The sequence below is a fragment of the Halyomorpha halys genome, unplaced genomic scaffold (genome assembly GCF_000696795.3).
Source record: "Halyomorpha halys isolate HHAL.00 unplaced genomic scaffold, Hhal_1.1 Scaffold1533.1, whole genome shotgun sequence".
In the NCBI taxonomy this organism is placed as follows: Eukaryota; Metazoa; Arthropoda; class Insecta; order Hemiptera; family Pentatomidae; genus Halyomorpha; species Halyomorpha halys.
The window spans coordinates 209,127-218,118 of NW_027109790.1; the positions used below are offsets into that span (position 1 = coordinate 209,127).

General features: G+C 25.0%; 1 long non-coding RNA gene across 2 annotated transcripts; it reads right to left on the reverse strand.

The window, feature by feature from the left end:
- Window positions 1-575: 575 nt before the first annotated feature.
- Window positions 576-7,443, reverse strand: LOC106689953 (uncharacterized). 2 transcript variants are annotated; one of them, XR_001344518.2, is made up of 5 exons: window positions 7,417-7,443; window positions 7,237-7,327; window positions 3,198-3,260; window positions 1,690-1,808; window positions 576-639 (listed from the first exon to the last, which is right to left on the reverse strand). It is a non-coding gene; the product is annotated as an uncharacterized lncRNA (long non-coding RNA). The 2 variants fall into 2 exon arrangements; XR_001344517.2 differs by lacking the exon at window positions 7,417-7,443 and having other exon boundaries at window positions 7,237-7,410.
- Window positions 7,444-8,992: the final 1,549 nt, after the last annotated feature.

Here is an 8,992-nt window from a genome sequence, read left to right on the forward strand (position 1 = left end):
GAACACATTAACAGCTAAATGGTTTCACGATCTACCAATGATAAGAATACATAACCTTCTCTTATGTTTACTTGTACTTTTTCAATAGTACAAGTGAACTCGCTTCTCCCGGTACAAGTATTAAGCTTGTACTTTGTAACTTGTACACTTGTACTTTTTTACTTGTACTATTAGTTCCATTATGAAACAGGGCCCAGAAGTCATCTTATGTTTTATGATATGACAAGTGGTTTCATTTTATTTGTTTTATCATTATTTTATATATTCTGTTAATTATGGTTGTTTAATTGTATATTTTAAATTCACTGTATTATTTTATTTTATGACATCTTGTAATTTCTTCTCTATTTTGTAATTTACTCTAAGGCTCTAAAGCCTAATTTTGACGCCTCTAAATTATTCCAAAGGGATCAATCCCAGAATAAATAAAGATTATTATTATTATTATGTTACGAATTACTACCATTTGTTTAAAATATAATTACGTTTATTTGTAATAAAATTTATTGAATTTATATTTTTTCAAATTTGATGTAATAATATCATACTATATATCGTTCAAATTAAATAAAAAATTTCTGTAACAATCATGCATTTATTTTTTGGGGAGCAACATACATGGTTGACACATACGAATACCTGCAATCAACAGAAATAATAAATTACAATTATTTAAATAAACCAATAATACACAATACTATGCAATAGACAATAATCTGGTCAGAGTAATTTCATTTCGTACAATTATTTAAAAAAATACTGTAAATTTAACATATCAAACAGACAATAAATTCACATCAAATTTACTAATTTTGAAATTGTGGGTTTCATATACAAATAAAAACTTTAAATCCGTTCCTGTGAATACTCCTAGGGTTTTTTTTTTTTTAATAATTTGGGTTAATATTTATTCAGTTTAGGCATATTGTTCTCTTAATATGCGGAACAACTTTTGATACAATTTATGAAAAAATTTTGGACAAAATTTGATAGCAATCCTTTGATACCGTACTATCACAAGCTGACAAGGCGTCTGTGGTTCCGGAGTATATTTGTGTGAACCGGCATTAAAAGTGATTGCATATTTTCCGTTAAGTCTCAACTAGGCAATGATACTTTAATAAGCTTTGGAGGAGCTAAGTATCATATTACTGTATTAACCACAATTTATAATAGTTTTTAATTCCATTTAGATGTTAATTATGAGTCAGAATATTGCTAAATGTTTATTTAAAATATATATTTTTTTAAATATTTATTTATTGCTATTTACAACTGTACATTATAATACATTTAGTAAATCTGATCTAAGTTAAATTGGAGTGTTACAGGCGTGTAGAGGAACTACCCATTAGCACTCTAATGACATTTTACATTAGCAGGTCTCGTGGCCGTCTTCTTTTCAGGCGCCTCGGAGGATTGTCAGGAATGGAAGAGGATGCAAGATTAGAAACTAGGGGGTTTGAGTGGTTAGATAGTTTATAATGAAAGGAGTGATATCTGGTTCGGGCTAGATAGGTTACATAGAGAACATTAAGGTCTTTATGTATGATTTTATTTGTGACAAAGTAAGGAGCATTGAAAATTTTACGATTTACAATATTAATATAATATTTCTAATGGCGTTTTTATTTTGATATGGTACGCACATTTTATATTTTAATTATGATGCGTAATTTATTCACTTACTATAATATGGTAGTAGACCAAATAGCACAATTTTATTTTATTAAAATATGCTCATTTTCATTTCTACATCAGGCAGTTCCATGCCAAATTGTCTTGATTTCAAACTTGTCACTTATATTCTGTAAAATAGAAAGATAAAATTCAATTTATTGATTGACGAATATAAAAATAAAATTAATTATATACATCCGTAATGGACATTCACCTGCAGTACGCATTAATTTTAATTCAATAATTCAATTATATATTAATTTTGAATGTTACATTTATAAGACAAAATAATTAAGCTAATTACAATGTGATGTAATTATAAAATAATTCATTTATTAGCTTTCATGGAAAGGCCCTTTAGAAAGAGTTGACAAACATGATATTTTTTAGCGATCAAATAAGCAGGAATTAACGAAACATTTCATATAGATAAGATATATGTTTATAAAAAATGTTGATTCTTTACACCTGCTTGAAAGAGGAGACTAAGAGTTTTTTAATAAACTGAAAAAGTTTAAAATTTTAGTTTTTCGAAACTAAAAACCTTTACTTTTGATTAGTACATTCATAAACTTTATATATATTATATAATATAAGAACATTATATTAAATATTGCTCTTATATAAAGGTAACACTAATAATAATTATACAGTAGTTATTTAATTAGGCTTCTATAACAACATTATTTCCATATAATATTCTATATAATATGTATAAGAATATAAGTAAATCTATTATTAAAAATTCTAAATTATTAATTATTGTTGATAATTATGGAAATAATAAATATAATTTCAGTTAATAAAAAAAATCAATTAGTTATTCATTCATAAATAATTATTTCAATCTACCACAGGGGAGGTATAGCGAATGAAATACATCAAAAATGGTTATTATAAATTTTAAATTATTCAGTCTGATCTAGTTTTGTTATACTTGTATTATATAGTATATTAATTTTAGCTGTTAAGAACCTGAGCGAACTAGACCTCCAAAAAAAAAAGATTCCAAAGCTTTTTTAATTTACTTAAATTAAAAAATTTGCTGTCCTCATTTTGAGTCGAAAATATAATTATAAATGTAGTTTTATTTAGTGATTCCCGCATAGCCTGAAATGAGTTATTGCTTTCGTTTTAGTAATTGCGTAGACACCATATGGTCGGAGCTCATCAAAAATTTAATCTTACGAATTACTTGTCACGCTGAAAGAACAAAATCAATCGTAGTTTGATTATTCGTGTAAAATTGATAGTGTCAATAAACAATCAAAGTTGTTTGTAACTAATTGTGAATAACTACTGATTTAGCAGTCAAAGTTAGTTGCTTCCTAAAATAGTTTAATACTGTCTGGATTGTTATTTAGCTACCTTACCCGTAAAATAACTTTTAATAACTGCTAAACGAAATAACAGTTAAAAATCATCTCAACCCTAAGTCATTTGTTACTTATTAATTTAGATATAAATTATTATGGTTTAAAATCTATAATAAATAATAGTTTTTTTTTTGTCATTACCTTTATATTGTTTCCATATTTAAAATAAAAGTTTCTGAATGGTCTGCCTCATTTCCAGGATATCTATAAATATTCAGTATGAGTAGTATTTTCTTGCATTAAAGATTAATAATTCATTGCTTCAAAAATATTTATTAAAATTAATAAAATCCTTATAATTAATAATGTTATTCGCCTTTGTCTATAGTATATTTAATAAATCATTAATAAGAAAATGCGAATCTTAATATTCTCACATCTGATACAATGTTAGTATTTATTAACTGACATTGGGTCTGTATGTGAGGTAGTTTTAATAGTGAAAATCATAATAAACACATATTTGTAATACATATAAAATATATTACACATTACACGTATAATACAGAGGAAAATATAATACGTATACAGAGGATAATTTTTTATTATCTCACAAATAGTAACAATAAACATTTTTGAGATACTCACTTTCAGATCACTTATAATTAATTAACCATTGATAATTACAATTTTATTTAGAATGATTTTTTTTTTCGTTTAAGCTTAAAATTAAAGAAAATTTAATGCATCATTCTAGATAGTTTTTTCCTGGTTTCAAAATTTCTTTGAAAAATGAATTTTTTTTTTTTTATAAATGGTATGTTTTTTTTCTGAGTTACTAGGTATCACAGCTTAAATGATGAAATAGCATTTAAAAGTGAATCTTCACTCAGAAATTTTTTATTTGTAATTTTTTGTAATATATGTCTCAGTATGAATTTAATTTTAAAAACAAAATTATATAGTTGTTTATTTCACAACGTTAGCCGAATACCATGAAACCTTACTCACTATTTCTATAATATTTTTATTTTTTTCTATTATTCTTTCGCTTTATTTTCACTATTAAAAGTTTCTTTTTCTGAAAATTATCCTTTTTCTACATATTTCTAATAAGTTATTAGATATATTTCAAGGTTAATTTGTACTAGGAGAATATAATTTACCGGACGGGCCTTTCTTGAAGGTTAGGTGTGTCCAGGAAATTAGTTATTTGGTGACTAAGGAAGATGAGTTGATAAATTCATATTATAACTTGTCTACACTAATTCCAAACTTTTCCTCCGACTTTGAACCAAATTGAACTTATCGTTTTCAAGAAATATGCGTGTCAAGGAAAATACGTTTACACGTGAGTTAAGCGAAAGTGATGTATTTAATTTTCTAAAATTAAAGACTATGTTAGCAATAATTAACTTCACACTAAATTTGGGCCTGAACAGACGAATTATTTTCGAAATATAGGTATACCGTTTACAAATGAGTAAGCGAAACCAGGGGATGTAACATGATAAAATCAATATGGAACTAATTTGAGCAAACACAAATTAGAATACTGAGAGTCCGGAACGGAACCAAATTTGTTTGATTTCTTGATGAACTTGATGTCTAAAACTTTAAATAATAATGAAAATTTTCGATTCCGATTATATATATTTGTTTAATTCTGCATCAAAGCAAAGACAACCTACCTTTGGTAGCGAGGAAGTTGGAAAAAATAATATATTTATGTGGAAAAAACTTGTTACTTTATGCTTTTTACTTAATTAAGTTAATTAATTAAAAAAGTTTGTATAGCGTTCTGAGATAGTCAGTTTCTGAAAGAAATACAATTAGTTTAAATGAGAGTTGTTCTTATTATCTTCCCTTCTCTTTGCGATACTCCGAAGTTCTCTCACAATTTATTTTAAGATTTTTTTTTTTTATCCTTGAATATTTATTTATTTTGAGTAAAAACATCCAATTAAGAAATAAATGTCAAGGATTCTTATGGATTCGAGTTACCAGGCTTTCCTTTTTAGCTGTCGTTAAATTATACAATTCAAAATAAATAATATGCATGTATATATCAGTATTCGCAAGATTAAGACAAATATTTGGTAGTTTTATTAAGGTTTATTCTCGAGTGATTTATAAGAATAAAATTATTGATATAAATAATTAGTAATCATTAATTCTGATTCTACTTATAAATAATTATATAATAATAATAATCCTACGTATATGCATAATTATTTAAATTAGTGTTTATTTGATAAAATAATTATTGATGTATAAAATAAAGGATTATTTTTTACTTATTTATTTTTAACTTATTTTATTTCCCATCGTTTTATTTTAATGATAATATTATAATGATTTAATAATAACTTACTATATTAACAAATGAATTATATTAAAAGAGAAAGATAATATTTTGTATCATTATAGCTTAAAGTAACATTTATGTAATTAATGTAATATCAATACTGTTCAATGTTTATTAATAAAAATATAAAACCAACTGTTCAACTAATTATAAGCGATATTCAAAATATTTCATTTATAATAAACTTTAATATTGTATATTTAATATTAACATTTATGTATGTTGATTATACTTAGATATGATAATGGTTTTGAAGATAATACTAGTGAAATTTGTGATTGAATGGAATATTTCTGGGACATTCATCATGGTATAGACGTATTGACAGACGCGTGGACGTATCTCCAATAAGACCTCAACATCTGTCAGAATTATTATTTTCTGGCTCCAGGCATTCGTACAGTAATGTCTATGCCAGTGTCAGGAAATAAATGACTTTTTTAAATTGGTATTCCTACTAAAGGTTTATCAAACTATTTTATTTCGTAATAATATTGCAAACGGTAAAGAATTTTCTAATTTTATGATTATAATTAAGGTATGTAATCCAAATGAGGTATATCTTATTTTAACCTATTTTTACTATAAACTGCAAAAAAAAAATACAAATGTTAAAGAATTGTATGATTTACTTTGGTTAAACTTTCCTTGGCATTGGTTTTTTTTTGTTTTAATATTTTTAAAAATTTAATTTTCGGGTCTTAGGCACCAGCTGTCATAATTCTTTTAACATTAATAAATAAATATTTATTTGCAACAAGTATAAGTCTGACGCGAAATTAATGAGAAAATAAAAGCTAAGTAGAAGACGGGAAATGCTTGTTATTTTTGTTATGCTTTTTATTTATTTTGAAACTGCTTAACTCCCACCTTCTACAGAAAAACTTAAAAATTAGAATTTACAAAACTATTATCCTTTCCCTTTGTGCTTTATGGATATTAGACGTGGCTTCTTATACTAAGGAGTGAACAGCTTCTTAGGGTTTTCGAAAATAAAGCATTTCGCAAACTATTCGGACCGAAAAAGGATGAATTTAGAAGATTACAAAACGCTGAATTAAGGGGTCTACGCCCGGTAAATATAATTCAAGTTTTAGCATTGCGGCGTATAACATGGGTGTGTAAGGTTGTAGGGCTTAGTAACGAACGGATCCCTAAAATGTTAATAAACACTGAACCGACAGGTAAACGTCTCAGGGGTAGACCGAAACATAAATGGGAGGACTGGAAGGATGTATGCAGAAAGCGTTTGGTGGTATCGGCATCGAACCTTCGGGTTCGTTAGGCCTTCATTATTATTGTTATTACAAGTCTTACGACATGCACTTAATAAATGACAACCACCATTGCGGGATCGTATGAGTTTCACAATTAACCACTACATTAATAAATAATAAAGGAACATAAGTTACCTTAAGGAACATGTATATTTAAAAATAAAAATGGGTGATAGGCATTGGAACCAAATCTGCCTTATAATATATAATTATAATACATTTTAGCATAATTAGTCATATGAAAGAATAAAACTTTACAATTATATTTCACCACAGAATGACCTTGAAGTTTATGATCCATTTTGAGCATGTGAGAGGGTTAGTTTCAAAACCAGCTCAATCCACTATTTCACCAAAAGATTTCTGTTTTATTTTTAACAAATTCTCCACTCATCACATCAAAACTGGACAAATCCTTCATTATTGGGTATAAAAATAGATTGGGGGTCAAATAAGGCATTTTTAGTATCTTCTGTTAAAGTTATTAGAATGGATTCCGCCGTTTTTGAAAATAATTGCCTCATTTGAAATTTTCTTTTATTAGACTTATTTGTTAGGAAAAAAATTTATATTAGATTATTGATATTTTTCTTACCTATATATTGGTGTATAAATACTTATAATGCTTTCAGAGCTCTGTGCGATATATGAGTATGAACTATTAATCCATTAAAATCTAACGTAAACTATTAAAAAGTTTATATCAATCAATTAAAACAATAATTAACTACGATTAGAATTAAAACACAGTCAATATATTGAAAGAACAGCTTACTTAGTGGAAAATAACTTCTAACGCCATGTGATTAGACTTGCTAATAATTGGCAATTGCAATTAACAAAAGACGATATTTTAAAAGTATTGGAATGTGACAAAGTTATATTTTATTTAAAATAAATTTAATTTGTATAAGATAATTTTATTATTGAATTTTAATTTTATCAGAAATAAACACATTTCTACTAAATATAAATATAGTTTTACATACGACATCAAGTAGAAATATAATATTTTTTACATGTGTTCAAATAAAATGGTCTTAATAATTGAAGATTAGTAGTTATTACGCCTTTTAAATTTATTGCATTTAGATTTTTCATAAACTATAATAAATATATAGTTAAATTTAAATCTAAAATTCATTTTAAAATTACTATTATAAACAACTTTGTTTTTCCTGTTTTTGTAAAATAATATAGTTTTGATAATTATTTTTTGTATGTATAATCTTTAATAAACTCATAATAGTCTCGTTTATCTAAAGCAATATTTTTTCAGTGTAAAGAAAGCTTTGAAACTTTCTACTGTTGTAAAGAAATTAGTTTGATTTAGTAAAAGTATTTAAGTCGTGAAATCGAAAATTAATTTCTCAATTCTTAATAGAATTGTAGTATTTATGTATATAATTCTGTAGTAGAACTTATTTCATTTTTTCATCATCATATAATTTATGAAATATTAATTACAGAATGTACTTAATTAAAATATAATATTATAAAAATATTCATTCGATGTACTTCCTTATTCCTTGTTTTTTTTTGTTTTTTTTTATTATTTAACTGAATTGGGTCTTTGTTCATAAAATATTAAGGAATTTGAAAAAAAAAAAATGTATTTAGTAGTTTTGTATATAATTCTAATATAGACCTTATCTTAATTTTCCATTACCATGTAATTTATAAACCATCAATATCTCAGAATTATTCAATTTACCTTATTAATTGTTTATGTTCATATTGATTTTTATTTTAGCTCAATTGATTTTTATGTTGTAATATGATTAGATATTTTTAAAACATAAAAATGTTTTTAGTTTTAGTTTTGTATAAAATATAAAAATAGAACTTATTCTAATTTCTCAGTAACACGTAACTTATTAACCATGAATGTTTCAGAATTATAAAATTATTCAGTGCACTTCCTATCAATCGTTCATGTTTTTTTTATTTTGTTTTTTTTTTTGGTTGAATTGTGTTTTAATGACGAAACTTGATTAGAAATTAATAGTGAAGACACAAATATTAGAAGTAGTAGTTTTGTATATAATTTTGAAGTGATCTTATTTCAATTATCCATTACCGTGTAATTTAATAACCATGAATTTCTCAGAATCATTGTTCAATATACTTCCTTATGAATTATCTTTTGTTGTAATATTATCAGAAATAAAAACAAAAAATTATTAAAATATTTAAAGCAAAAATTTTGTTTATAATTCTGAAATAAATATTTTAATTTTTGAATATCACGTAACTTATGAAATAGATCTTATTTTTAATTTTTCGTTGATGTGTAATTTATAAACCACGAATTTCTCGTATTTATAGAATTATTCAATACCCTTCCTTAT